This window comes from Salmo salar, chromosome ssa12, assembly GCF_905237065.1.
Source record: "Salmo salar chromosome ssa12, Ssal_v3.1, whole genome shotgun sequence".
Lineage (NCBI taxonomy): Eukaryota > Metazoa > Chordata > Actinopteri > Salmoniformes > Salmonidae > Salmo > Salmo salar.
The window spans coordinates 91,188,265-91,203,460 of NC_059453.1; the positions used below are offsets into that span (position 1 = coordinate 91,188,265).

A 15,196-nucleotide genomic window follows, 5' to 3' on the forward strand; every position below is an offset into this window, starting at 1 on the left:
GTCAGGATGAGCCTGCAGGAAGGGTATCACATGAGAGAGGAGGATGTCTTCCCTGTAATGCACAGCGTTGAGATTGCCTGCAATGACAACAAGCTCAGTCCGATGATGCTGTGACACACTGCCCCAGACCACGATGGACCCTTCACCTCCAAATCGATCCTGTTCCAGAGTACAGGCCTTGGTGTAACGCTCACTCCTTCGACGATAAACGCAAATTCGACCATCACCCCTGGTGAGACAAAACCGTAACTCTTCAGTGAAGAGCACTTTTTGCCAGTCCTGTCTGGTCCAGCGACGGTGGGTTTGTGCCCATAGGCGACGTTGTTGCCGGTGATGTCTGGTGAGGACCTGCCTTACAACAGGCCTACAAGCCCTCAGTTCAGCCTCTCTCAGCCTATTGCGAGGACGATCAGCTGTCCGTCCTGTCTCCCTGTAGCGCTGTCTTCGGCGTCTCACAGTACAGACATTGCAATTTATTGCCCTGGCCACATCTGCAGTCCACATGCCTGCTTGCAGCATGCCTAAGGCACGTTCACGCAGATGAGCAGGGACCCTGGGCATCTTTCTTTTGGTGATTTTCAGAGTCAGTAGAAAGGCCTCTTTAGTGTCCTAAGTTTTCATAACTGTGACCTTAATTGCCTACTGTCTGTAAGCTGTTAGTGCCTTAACCTGTTATGGCTAGGGGGCAGTATTTTCACGGCTGGATAAAAAACATACCCGATTTAATCTGGTTACCACTCCTACCCAGTAACTAGAATATGAATATACTTATTACATATGGATAGAAAACACTCCAAAGTTTCTAAAACTGTTTGAATGGTGTCTGTGAGTATAACAGAACTCATTTGGCAGGCAAAAACCTGACAAGGTTTCAGGCAGGAAGTGGCCTGTCTGACGAGGTGTCGTTCTTCTTGTCTCTGTTTATTGAAGAGTGAGGATCTTAGCTGTCCCGTGACACTTCCTACGGCTGCCATAGGGTCTCAGAAGGCGGTAAAAAGCTGAATCGTGGCTTTGCAGGCTCTGGCTGAAACAAAGTAGCGCGTTTGGGTAGTGGCTGGTTACAGTACTGTGAGACTCAGGCTCGTGCCCGCGTCGACCGAAAGCTTTGTTTACTTTCCTCAGTTTAGCTAAAAGGAGATTCCTGGTCGGAATATTATCGCTTTTTACGAGAAAAATGGCATAAAAATGGATTTTAAACAGCGGTTGACATGCTTCGAAGTACGGTAATGGAATATTTAGATTTTTTTTGTCACGAATTGCGCCATGCACGCGACCCTGATTTACCATTTCAGATAGTGTCTGGGACGCACGAACAAAACGCCGCTATTCGGATATAACGATGGATTATTTTGGACCAAACCAACATTTGTTATTGAAGTAGCAGTCCTGGGAGTGCATTCTGACGAAGACAACAAAAGGTAATGAAACTTTTATAATAGTAAAGCTGATATTGGTGAGTGCTAAACTTGCCGGGTGTCTAAATAGCTAGCCCGTGATGCCTGGGCTATGTACTTAGAATATTGCAAAATGTGCTTTCACCAAAAAGCTATTTTAAAATCGGACATTTCGAGTGCATAGAGGAGGTCTGTATATATAATTCTTAAAATAATTGTTATGCTTTTTGTGAACGTTTATCGTGAGTAATTTAGTAAAATGTTAGCGAATTCCCGGGAAGTTTGCTAGTTCTGAACGTCACATGCTAATGTAAAAAGCTGGTTTTTGATATAAATATGAACTTGATTGAACAAAACATGCATGTATTGTATAACATAATGTCCTAGGGTTGTCATCTGATGAAGATCATCAAAGGTTAGTGTTGCATTTAGCTGTCTTCTAGGTTTTTGTGACATTATATGCTAGCTTGAAAAATGGGTGTCTGATTATTTCTGGCTTGGTACTCTGCTGACATAATCTAATGTTTTGCTTTCGTTGTAAAGCCTTTTTGAAATCGGACAGTGTGGTTAGATAAAGGAGAGTCTTATCTTTAAAATGCTGTGAAATAGTCATATGTTTGAAAAATGGAAGTTTTTGTATTTTAGAGGAGTTTGTATTTCGCGCCACGCCCATCATTGGATAATGGAGCAGGTGTTCCGCTAGCGGAACGTCTAGATGTAAGAGGTTAACGACCGTTCCACAGGTGCATGTTCATTCATTGTTTATGGTTCATTGAACAAGCATGGGAAACAGTGTTTAAACCCATTACAATGAAGATCTGTTAAGTTATTTGGATTTTTACGAATTATATTTGACAGACGAGGGAGATTAAAGAAATGGGAGAATATGGAGGGAAGTGATTAATATTCAAATGGATAACTGCTGTATGTGGTTATGTAGCCTATAGCCTAGGCTAGTTTCATTTGCAGTCCATTATAATATACAATATTTTGTATATCTTTAATTGTTTCACCCAACATAAAATGTTATCAAATGAATATTACAATATCCATTTAATGATTGATGAAAAAAATTGGCTATACATTGAACCAGAGCAGGGAAAACCCTATGTTTCTAGGATGAGAAGTGGGAACCAAATAGAACGACCCACCCAATCGACCCGTCACCCAAGTGGGAGGATGACGATTGACTTGTGTTCTTTATGTTACTGCTGTGCTGCTGAGCGCCATGGCTTCAGCCCATAGATAAACCTACAGGTCCAGCCACTCTCCTCTCCTTGCCACCAGACCAGCCTACACTATCCCTGGAGAATGAAGACAACGTGTGGATATAAGGAGGAGGACACGGCATTAGAGCTGTAGCTGTGAGTGAGAGGAGATGGGATGGGCAACTCTAAACTAATTAGATCTACAACAGGACAAAAGATGGGGCTTTTGGGCTCCTTTTCTATAGATAGAATACAAGAGAGACACAGACAACCAGACAGACAGTGAACCAGACAGACAGTGAACCAGACAGACAGACAACCAGACAGACAGACAACCAGACAGACAGACAACCAGACAGACAGACAACCAGACAGACAGACAACCAGACAGACAGACAACCAGACAGACAACCAGACAGACAGACGAGACAGAGCGCGAGAGAGACAGAGCGCGAGAGAGACAGAGAGACAGAGAGACAGAGAGACAGAGAGACAGAGAGACAGAGAGACAGAGAGACAGAGAGACAGAGAGACAGAGAGACAGAGCGAGAAAGGCATAATGACATTTGAGATGTCTCTATTCCTTTAAAACTTTAGTGAGTAATGTTTACTGTTCCTTTCACTTTTGTTTATCATCTATTTCACTTGCTTTGGCGATGTAAACATATGTTTTCCCATGCCAATAAAAGCCTTTGAACTGAGAGAACGAGAGCGGATCAATAGCAGCATAACGGCTCGATAAGAGTGCTCAATCCCAGGCAACACCTTGTCCAACACATTGCCTAATACCAAAATATCTCCCATGTCTCACCAGAGATGGATTTGCACTAAGCGAGACACAACACACACTACATAGAAAAGGACAGTGACACAAAGTGACCCCCCCACAGTATCTGCTGATCATGAAGAATGAAATTAGAGACAGAGGGATACATGGTAGAAATATGTGAGACAAAGCATCATGAGTAAAAGAAAAGGCAGGAGAGAGAGAGAGAGAGAGAGAGAGAGAGAGAGAGAGAGAGATCGCTGTGAGGAGAGGAGGAGAGAGAGCCATAAGGACGCTATGCTATAAATAGGCAGGAGAGAGAGAGAGAGAGAGAGAGAGAGAGAGGGCGGTCGCTGAGAGGAGAGGAGGAGAGAGAGCCATAAGGACACTATGCTATAAATAGGCAGGAGAGAGAGGGAGAGAGGGAGGTCGCTGTGAGGAGAGGAGGAGAGAGAGCCATAAGGACACTATGCTATAAAAAGGCAGGAGAGAGAGAGAGAGCGGTCGCTGTGAGGAGAGGAGAGGAGAGAGAGCCATAAGGATGTAACAGATTCTGTTTATTCAAGAGGGCTTTGCTGCTGCGCTCTCTCACTCTCTCACAAGCCCTCTCTCCCTCATCCCTCCCTCCCTCTGTCACCTGCACCCCCTCTCTTCCTCATCATCATGGTGTCGGAATCATCTATTTGCTGCCAAACTACAGTACACATCTCCATGGATACCGGGCTACATATTGCCTTTTATTGCCTTGAACTCTGTCCATCTGTGTGTACTCTCCTCTCTCCTCCTCCCCCCTCTCGATACACAAACCAACTAAGCCACCCACAGGCTGTCCTCGCCCCTAATCTCTCTCCGTTCCTCCTCTTTAGTCTATCCTCGTTTCTGTCTCCCTCTCTCATAGCTCTCCCTCCCCCTCTCATAGCTCTCCTCCCTCCCTCCCTCCCTCCCTACCCATCTACCTCCATCCCTCCCATAGCTCTCCCTCTCTCCCTACCCATCTACCTCCATCCCTCCCCCTCTCATAGCTCTCCCTCTCTCCCTACCCATCTACCTCCATCCCTCCCCCTCTCATAGCTCTCCCTCCCTACCTCCATCCCTCCCTCCCCCTCTCATAGCTCTCCATCCCTCCCCCTCTCATAGCTCTCCCTCCCCCTCTCATAGCTCTCCCTCCCTATAGCCCTCCCTCCCTCCCTCCCATAGCTCTCCCTCCCTCCCTCCCTCCCTACCTACCTACCTCCATCCCTCCCTCCCTCCCTCCCTCCCTCCCTCCCTCCCTCTCATAGCTCTACCTCCTTCCCTTTCTCCTGGCTCTCCCTTCCTCTGGGCAGCAGCTAGCCTAGCGGTTAAGAGCATAGGGCCAGTAACCGAAAGGTTTGCTGGTTCGAATCCCAGAGCTGGCAAGGTGGAAGAATCTGCAGCAAGACAGTTAAACTCCAACAACAACTGCTCCCTGGGCGCCAATGACGCATGTCGATTAAGGTAACCCCCAGCATCTCTGTGATTCAGAGGGGTTGGGTTAAATACAGAAGACATTTCGGTTGAATGCATTCAGTTGTGCAACCGAATAAGTATCCCCTTTACCCAGCTCTCCCCTTTCCCTGTCTCCGTCTGCCTCTCTCCTGGCTCTGTCTGTCTGCCTCTCTGCCTGTTTGCCTCTCTCTCCTGGCTCTCTGTCCAACTAAGCCACCCACAGGCAGCCCTCGCCCCTAATCTCTCTCTCTCTCCCTCCCTCCCTCTCTTTCTTTCACCTGGCTCTCCCTTCTTCCCTTGCTCCTCTATCCCAGTCTCTCTTCCTCCGTCCGTCCCCTCAGTGCTCCTCTATCCCAGTCTCTCTTCCTCCCTCCGTTCCCTCAGTGCTCCTCTATCCCAGTCTCTCTTCCTCCCTCCGTTCCCTCAGTGCTCCTCTATCCCAGTCTCTCTTCCTCCCTCCGTCCCCTCAGTGCTCCTCTATCCCAGTCTCTCTTCCTCCCTCCGTTCCCTCAGTGCTCCTCTATCCCAGTCTCTCTTCCTCCCTCCGTTCCCTCCGTTCCCTCAGTGCCCCTCTATCCCAGTCTCTCTTCCACCGTCCCTCCGTCCCCCTCTATCCGTCTCTCTTCCTCCGTCCGTCCCCTCAGTGCCCCTCTATCCCAGTCTCTCTTCCTCCGTCCGTCCGTCCCCTCAGTGCCCCTCTATCCCAGTCTCTCTTCCTCCCTCCGTCCCCTCAGTGCTCCTCTATCCCAGTCTCTCTTCCTCCCTCCGTTCCCTCAGTGCTCCTCTATCCCAGTCTCTCTTCCTCCCTCCGTTCCCTCAGTGCTCCTCTATCCCAGTCTCTCTTCCTCCCTCCGTCCCCTCAGTGCTCCTCTATCCCAGTCTCTCTTCCTCCGTCCGTCCGTCCCCTCAGTGCCCCTCTATCCCAGTCTCTCTTCCTCCCTCCGTCCCCTCAGTGCCCCTCTATCCCAGTCTCTCTTCCACCGTCCCTCCGTCCCCCTCTATCCGTCTCTCTTCCTCCGTCCGTCCCCTCAGGGCTCCTCTATCCCAGTCTCTTCCTTCCTCCCTCCGTCCCCTCAGTGCCCCTCTATCCCAGTCGCTCTTCCTTCCTCCGTCCCCTCAGTGCCCCTCTATCCCAGTCTCTCTTCCTCCCTCCGTCCCCTCAGTGCTCCTCTATCCCAGTCTCTCTTCCTCCCTCCGTCCCCTCAGTGCTCCTCTATCCCAGTCTCTCTTCCTCCCTCCGTCCCCTCAGTGCCCCTCCTCTCAATGGCAGGTTCCAAAGTGACGTACTCTTCCTGTTAACTCTCCACCCCCACCTCCCTCCCTCCCTTCCCCTCCCCTCTCTTCCACCCACAGCACGACGCAGTAGCAGGGAATTCCTCATTACCTCACCACTGGCTTCACCAAAGAGTGAGTCAGTCAGTGGCAACACACACACACACACACACACACACGCATCATAGCCTTCATGCACCAGTAATATACTAGAACAATCCATTGGCCTACAGTACATAGTCAGTGATTTCATGCAGTCTCTTAATGATACAATTTAAAATATATATATATATATATATATATATATATATTATTTTTTTTGAATCACAGCTTTCAAAAACCGACAGCCTAGCAACATCTAAAAACCAATGCAGGCGAACAGAGCTTCAAAGCTTAACACATCTATAGAAGAGTAATTACAAAGACTATCAAACCGTACTTTATAAAAACTATCCGTAGCTCGTGATAGATCAAGATGTCATGGAACACAGAGCGTAAGAGCTAAGTCGTACCTTCGCAACATTACAGAAGAGATGAGAAGAACAGAGAGACTCAAGGCAATTATAAGCTAAGGCAGTCCACCGAATAGGAGTTCTATCTTTGACGCGTCCCGAGATAACGGTAAATGTGTGTGAAAAACACAAACACAGCAGCACACACACACACACACACACACACACCTTACTGTGTTTAGAGTTGTGCAGTTCCCATGCAGAGATGGTTTTGCTGGATGTAGGAAGGATCTGGTGTCTGAGAGACAAAGGTAAAGCTCTGTTCTACTGTAGCTGCTGCTGTGGAAGTCACAGTAAACTAGTTGGAATAAGAGAGAGGAGATTCCATCCTCCACTGTCAGCTAACTAGCTACTGGTGGCTGAAGGTTATTTTAGTGTCTGGGACCACTGTCAGCCACTGTCCTCGCGAGCTGTACACTTCGTAACTACTCTTTTCTATATCGCTGCGAGGGTTTTGTAAACAAGATGAAGGAAGGACACCGACTGCCCACTTCTTTTTCTGAATGAAGCACAGCAGAGACATCTCCCTCCCTCCCGCTCTGATAAAAACAAACTGAATGCTAGAAAAACAAGCAAGACACCTGATTAGTGGGGGAAAAGATCATTCCCTAAAGACGAACAAGCCCTCTGCAACAAGCCCACGCCGCAGCACTGCAACAACCCCGCACTGCAACAAGCCCGCACCGCAACAAGCCCGCACCGCAGCACCGCAACAAGCCCGCACCGCAACAAGCCCACGCCCGCAGCACTGCAACAAGCCCACGCCGCACCACTGCAACAAGCCAGCACCGCAACAAGCTCCCTGCCGCAGCACCTCAACAAGCCCAAGCACTGCAACAAGCCTGCACTGCAACAAGCCACAGCACTGCAACAAGCCCGCACTGCAACAAGCCCCCGCCGCAGCACTGCAACAAGCCCACGCCGCAGCACCTCAACAAGCCCAAGCACTGCAACAAGCCTGCACTATAACAAGCCACACCGCAGCACTGCAACAAGCCCCCGCCGCAGCACCGCAACAAGCCCCCGCCGCAGCACCGCAACAAGCCCACTGCAAGGCAACAAGCCCACGCCACACCACTGCAACAAGCCCGCACCGCAACAAGCCCCCTGCCGCAGCACTGCAACAAGCCCAAGCACTGCAACAAGCCCCCACCGCAGCACTGCAACAAGCCCCGCCACCGCAACAAGCCCGCACCACCGCAACAAGCCCCCTGCCGCAGCACTGCAACAAGCCCATGCCGCAGCACCGCAACAAGCCCATGCCGCAGCACCGCAACAAGCCCAAGCACTGCAACAAGCCTGCACTGCAACAAGCCACACCACAGCACTGCAACAAGCCCGCACTGCAACAAGCCCCGCCGCAGCACCGCAACAAGCCCCCGCCGCAGCACCGCAACAAGCCCACGCCGCAGCACCGCAACAAGCCCACGCCGCAGCACCGCAACAAGCCCACGCCGCAGCACCGCAACAAGCCCACGCCGCAGCACCGCAACAAGCCCGCGCCGCAACAAGCCCGCACCGCAACAAGCCCGCACCGCAACAAGCCCGCACCGCCGCACCGCAACAAGCCCACGCCGCAGCACTGCAACAAGCCCGCACTGCAACAAGCCCACGTCGCAACAAGCCCGCACCGCAACAAGCCCACGCCGCAGCACTGCAACAAGCCCTTACCGCAACAAGCCAGCACTGCAACTAGCCCCCTGCCGCAGCACTGCAACAAGCCCACGCCGCAGCACTGCAACAAGCCCACGCCGCAGCACCGCAACAAGCCCGCGCCGCAGCAAGCCCGCACCGCAACAAGCCCACGCCGCAGCAAGCCCACGCCGCAGCACCGCAACAAGCCCACGCCGCAGCACCGCAACAAGCCCACGCCGCAGCACCGCAACATGCCCGGACTGCAACAAACCCTGTCATTAGGGAGCCATACAACCATTATCAAACACAGAGTGAAAAAGTAGTTTAAGTGCAGAAAATAGTTCTATGCATTGCAGGCCAGGGCATAACGTAACCTGCAGATAGGGGTGTGAGATGGGCCTAGTTGGCTTTCAACCACCAACTGGGGCTTTTGGTAATGCCTCGATTTGGTCATTGAAGATGTCATTTCAGGGAATCAAACAAAGTTCAACTGTTTGAACTTATGGAGGTAAATTGGAGGAATGGAATGTAGACAAATACAGTGTGTTGTACTGTCCATATAGGCTGGCTAGTTCGAGGCCGGGTACACCATGGCAGCAGATGTATTAGTATATTGACATTAGCAGGGTTTACACTAGGGTTTACACTAGGGTTTACACTAGGGTTTACACACAGTGGTTCTAAACTGACAAACTTCCAATCCCCTAAAAAAGAACAAAAAGGAACAGCAGCTGTTTGTTTGGACCTCTAGTGGCTCGTCTGATAGACTGGATCAGTCGTCACTCCGTCACCATCTCCCTCAAGCCATCATGTCTGGTCTCAGTGGGTGTCTTGCTGCCTTTATGCTCTCCTTCACACACACACAGTGCATTGTTTGTATATCGTTGCATTTTACATGTTTTGTGTATTTATTTAAATGGGGATCCAAATAAACACCACACGCGCACACAATGTAAGCCTGGACCAAGGACCATGGAACCAGTCACCTCTTCCCTCCAGTTCTGATCAATTATTCACATCTAGCAAGCAGTGGAGGGAAAGACAGCAAGGAGGATAGCGAGAAGGAGAGAGAGAGAACAGGGGCAGAGTAGGGAGAAAGTGATGGGAGAGCAAGAATGCATGAGAAAGAGAGGAGGAGAGAAGCAGCAGCGGTAGTATCTCAGCTCTGTGCTTAGGCAGAGATCTATAAATAGCTCCTCAAATCGCTCTAGAAAAAGCAACTCTCTGACTGCTACTACTGCTAATACTACTGTTAATACTGCTGCTAATACTGCCGATGATGCTAATACTGCCGCCAATACTGCTAATGCTGCTGCTAATGCTGCTAATGCTGCTGCTAATGCTGCTAATGCTGCTGCTAATGCTGCTGCCAATACTGCTAATGCTGCTGCTAATACTGCTAATGCTGCTGCTAATGCTGCTAATGCTGCTGCTAATGCTGCTAATGCTGCTGCTAATGCTGCTAATGCTGCTAATGCTGCTAATGCTGCTGTGAGAAAAAAACAGATACAGAAGCAGATCTCAGGTAGACAAACTGATGGAGAGATAGGGAAAGCCTAATTGACTGCTGTATAAACAGTGAGCTCCAAAGTATTGGGACAGTAACCATTTTTGTGTTATTTTGGCTCTGTACTCCAGCACTATGGATTTGAAATGATATAATTACTATGAGGTTGCATGCTAGGAATATGGGACTAAATACTAAACTTTTGACTACTTTAATACACAAATTAATTTGTCCCAATACTTTTGGTCCTCTAAAATGGGGGGGGGGACTATATACAAAATGTCCAGTAATTTCTAAACACCTGACAGTCTGGACTATAACCTCATAGTCATTGCAACATTTCAAATCCAAAGTACTGGAGTAGAGAGACAAATTAACACAAACATGTGTCACTGTATATACGACTTCCACCTATAGGCCTTTCAGTGTTCTGTGTCGTCTAGTCTGTAAACCCTTCAGTTAGAGAAAATAATCATCAAGGGAACAAAACTTAGGATCATTTCTATCATTTTCCCCAATTCAAAATAAAAAACAGGCTAAAGTAAGTCCATCTAGAGAAATAGCACATTTCCATTCGAGTTTAATGTTGATATACCCAAGACTAGTTAGGCTACTGACACCAGTCCAATAGCTGAGGTGGATGAGAGAGAGCGAGAGCGCAAGATTATTCTCTAAAACCACATAGCCCTTCCACAACAACCTGACAGCAGTTTAGAATTAGAGAACTTGGCATCATCTACCCAGGCATACACAGCAGGTAGCCTAGCGGGTAGAGCGTTGGTGTGGGTAAACTGCATCGAGTCGCTGTCAGTTTGAAACTTGTAAAAATGTAAATTTTGTACACGAACAAAGTAGTCTGTGGTTCCAGTAGTTAGCTTCACCGCAAAAAGAAAAGAAAAATAACTACTGAAAATACTACCAAGATTTGAATTTAGTTCAACTACCACCAGTCAAGTCCAAGTTACTACAAAATTTACACTGAACAAAAATAACAAGTGTTGGTTCCATGTTTCATGAGCTGAAATAAAACATCCCAGAAATGTTCACTATGCACAAAAATATTATTTCTCTCATTGTGTACAAATATGTTAGTGAGCATTTTTCCTTTGCCAAGATAATCCATCCACCTGACAGGTGTGGCATTTCAAGAAACTGATTAAACAGCATGACCATTACACAGGTGCACCTTGTGCTGGGGACAATAAAAGTCCACTCTAAAATGTGCAGTTTGTCACACAACACAATGCCACAGATGTCTCAAGTTGAGGGAGTGTGCAATTCAAATCAAATCACATTTTATTGGTCACATACACATGGTTAGCAGATGTTAATGTGAGTGCAGCGAAATGCTTGTGCTTCCAGTTCCAACAGTGCAGTAATATCTAACAATTCCCAACAACTACCTAATACACACAAATCTAAAGGGATGGAATAAGAATATGTACATATAAATATATGGATGAGTGATGGGCGAGCGGCATTGGGGCGGCAGCGTTGACTAGTGGTTAGAGCGTTGGACTAGTAACCGAAAGGTTGCAAGATCGAATCCCCGAGCTGACAACGTACAAATCTGTCGTTCTGCCCCTGAACAAGGCAGTTAACCCACTGTTCCTAGGCCATCATTAAAAATAAGAATTTGTTCTTAACTGACTTGCCTAGTTAAATAAAGGTTAAATAAACAAAATAGGCAAGATGCAGTAGATGTTATAAAATACAGTATATACATGTGATATGAGTAATGTAAGATATGTAAATGTGGCATTATTAAAAGTGACAAGCGATCAGGTCTCAATGTGGGCAGCAGCCTCTCTGAGTTAGTGATGGCTGTTTAACAGTCTGGTGGCCTTGAGATAGAAGCTGTTTCTCAGTCTCTCGGTTCCAGCTTTGATGCACCTGTACTGACCTCGCCTTCTGGATGATAGCGGTGTGAAAAGGCAGTGGCTCGGATGGTTGTTGTCCTTGATGATCTTTTTGACCTTCCTGTGACATCGGGCGCTGTAGGTGTCATGGAGGGCAGGTAGTTTGCGCACGGTGATGCTTTGTGCAGACCTCACTACCCTCTGGAGAGCCTTACGGTTAGGGTGGTGCAGTTGCCGTACCAGGCTGTGATGCAGCCCGACAGGATGCTCTCGATTGTGCACCTGTAAAATTTTGTCAGGGTTTTGGGTGACAAGCCAAATTTCTTCAGCCTCCTGAGGTTCACCACACTGTCTGTGTGGGTGGACCATTTCAGTTTGTCTGTGATGTGTACCCCCTGAACTTAAAACTTTCCACCTCCTCCGCTGCTGTCCCTTCGATGTGGATAGGGGGGGTTCTCCCTCTGCTGTTTCCTGAAGTCCACGATCATCTCATTTGTTTAACTGACGTTGAGTGTGAGGCTATTTTCCTGACACCACACTCCGAGGGCCCTCACCTCCTCCCTGTAGGCCGTCTCGTCGTTGTTGGTGATCAAGCCCACTACTGTTGTGTCATCTGCAAACTTGATGATTGAGTTGGAGGCGTGCATGACCACGCAGTCGTGGGTGAACAGGGAGTACAGGAGAGGGCTGAGCACACACCCTTGTGGAGCCCCTGTGTTGAGGGTCAGTTCCTACCTTCACCACCTAGGGGCGGCCCGTCAGAAAGTCCACGACCCAGTTTGCACAGGGAGAGGTTGAGACCCAGGGCCTCCAGCTTGATGATGATCTTGGAGGGTACTATGGTGTTGAATGCTGAGCTGTAGTCAATGAACAGCATTGTTACATTGTTACATAGGTATTCCTCTTGTCCAGATGGGATAGAACAGTGGGCAGTGTGATGGCGATTGCGTCATCTGTGGACCTGTTGGGACGGTATGCAAACTGGAGTGGGTCTAGGGTGGCCGGTAAGGTGGAGGTGATATGATCCTTGACTAGTCTCTCAAAGCACTTCATGATGACAGAAGTGAGTGCTACGGGGCGGTAGTCATTTAGTTCAGTTATCTTTGCCTTCTTGGGTACAGGAACGGTGTATGCTGGCATGCTGACTGCAGGAATATCCACCAGAGCTGTTGCCAGAGAATGTAATGTTCATTTCTCTACCATAAGATGCCTTCAACATCGTTATAGAGAAATTGGCAGTATGTCCAACCGGTCTCACAACCACAAACCACGCCAGCCCAGGACCTCCACATCCGGCTTATTCACATGCAGCCTCGTCTGAGGAAAAACTCATTCTGATTGGCTGGGCCTGGCTCCCCATTGGGTGGGAGGGCATAGGCCCGCCCCCTGCCCAGTCATGTGAAATCCATAGATGAGTGCCTAATGACTTTATTTCAATTGACTGATATGAACTGTAAGTCAGTAAAATCTTTAAAATTGTTGCGTTGACATTTTTTTGTTCAGTGTAGTTACATTACTAGTTTAATAACATGTAGTTCACTACTCCTCAACACTGAGACCATAAGAAGTATCCTGTTGCATTGTCGTTGGTGCTGTTTACCCAACATCAAAACAATGAGTGATTGGTAATGTTTTGTTGTTTCCTGCTGCTGTTATTCACAATTCATTGAGAATCCTCTAAAATGCTTCAGATCAAGACTTTGGTTTAATGTTGTGTAGGTAGAATAGCTGATCTGTCAGTGGTTGGGTAGAAGATGTGAAACTTCTCGCTTACCGTTAAGAGTGAGTCTTCTCTAGATGAAAGCTTCTTCTTTTGACGAGGGGGTTGTTTCGAGTCGAAGGCAGCTGACGTTGGCTACTGCTTGTACACAGACAGGCTGACGTTGGCTACTGCTTGTACACAGACAGGCTAACGTTGGCTACTGCTTGTACACAGACAGGCTAACGTTGGCTACTGCTTGTACACAGACAGGCTAACGTTGGCTACTGCTTGTACACAGACAGGCTAACGTTGGCTACTGCTTGTACACAGACAGGCTAACGTTGGCTACTGCTTGTACACAGACAGGCTAACGTGAGCGTTGGTAGCAGCTGCTGGTGCAGTGCTGAGTTCCCCCAATGTTTAAATGGACAGCTCACACTGACAACAATACGCAGCGAACAAGTTAGCCTTTTCTTCTGTCTGTAGCCGTCAACCCGGTGTCAGCTCACAGCTGCTCATTCAACTAGCTAACGTTAGCGCTACAACACGATCATGGGTTATCATGAGCCCATTGACGAAATGTAGATATGCGGCTTGCTCGCTAACGTTAGTTACCTCTTGTCATCCACCCTCCGAATGACTTACCCGTTACTAATAACGGTAGCTAGCGATAAATAGCGAACTAGAGGGCTAGCTAGCTCGATGGCTAACCAAACGCCACTTGGCTCACCGTGAGAGCGACTGTCAAACGCTCTCGTCTCAAAACAGCGACGCGTGAGACGAAGGTACACGAAGCAATGAAGGCCCAACCAAGACAAATCAGAGAGAAAGCATACAGTGACTAAAATAACTTCTAAAACTAAAATAACGACAACCTTAAGCTTTAAAGAAAATACAAAATAAACAAAAACGCGACACACTTCACCTCCGGTTTCTGCGTGTCAGCGCCACTATTTTCGCGCATCTCTGTGCTTTACGTCACCTCACAGTTCTTCAGATTAGTTGCGACAAAAACAAATAATAATTTGTGTGAATTACTTCAACATTAAAGTGACGCTCCACAATTTTTTAAATAATTTCAGCCAATAGTTTTGAAAGTGGCTCTAATATGTCATAACGGGTCCCCGGTTTTTGTGTACTATGTCATCCAATTGTGTACTAAATTTTTGCAATTTGTATGAATGGTACGAATCCAATAAGTACAATATGTTACAAATGTGTTGCGCTTAAGATCACGATTGCATTTGAACTAGCTACATTACTTCTACTGTTATTATTCCACTGAAGGCTACTTTCCCACTACAACAAAATAGCACTACTTGTACTACTTTACTAGTCTATATTTTTCAACACTTTGGGCAGCTGAAGCAGGTCACACAAGTTTTATTTAGGAAAATTACCCTTGCTAGTTGACTTTATAATAATTTAATGGAGTAAAATAATGTATTGAGTACCACAGTATGAGTCATAATACCCATAAAACCTAGATGCAAAACCCCGAAATTGTTCCAATTGTTTGTTTTTTTCACTTCATGAAATGTCTGTGTTTTGTGTAGGCTTACCATGGGGTGATGTTTTGATAACCGCGCAAATCTCTCGGACAAGGTAACTTTTATCAATATATTCACATGTAATTACCCACAAATGATAACATGCTGATTAGCTGCTAATGTGGCTATCATACAGAACTACACATCCTGTCGCAAGCGTTGACGTAATCACTCAAGGTCCAGGGTGGGAAAAATCTCATCGACAAGTAGCAAGTAACCAAATTTTTTTTTACAATTTAAAAAAAAAGTAGCAAGTAACCTAGCGAGTAATTATAGCCTTTTTAGTTTCTCATGTAAATAATTGATCATGTATTTCTTGTATGC

At 47.5% G+C, this 15,196-nt stretch overlaps 1 protein-coding gene across 9 annotated transcripts in view; it reads right to left on the reverse strand.

Annotated features, from left to right (window-relative positions):
* LOC106566126 (R3H domain-containing protein 2) overlaps positions 1-14,331 on the reverse strand; it is an 89,869-nt gene extending 75,538 nt beyond the window's left edge. For 4 of the 9 annotated variants that reach the window (XM_045691918.1, XM_014133977.2, XM_045691913.1 and 1 more), the window contains exon 1: positions 13,395-14,330. The gene's annotated coding sequence lies outside the window, so the exon portion shown is untranslated. Of the gene's footprint in view, positions 1-13,394 lie in introns of all 9 variants that reach the window. The other 5 variants (XM_045691920.1, XM_045691917.1, XM_045691915.1 and 2 more) reach the window with 2 other exon arrangements.
* Positions 14,332-15,196: the final 865 nt, after the last annotated feature.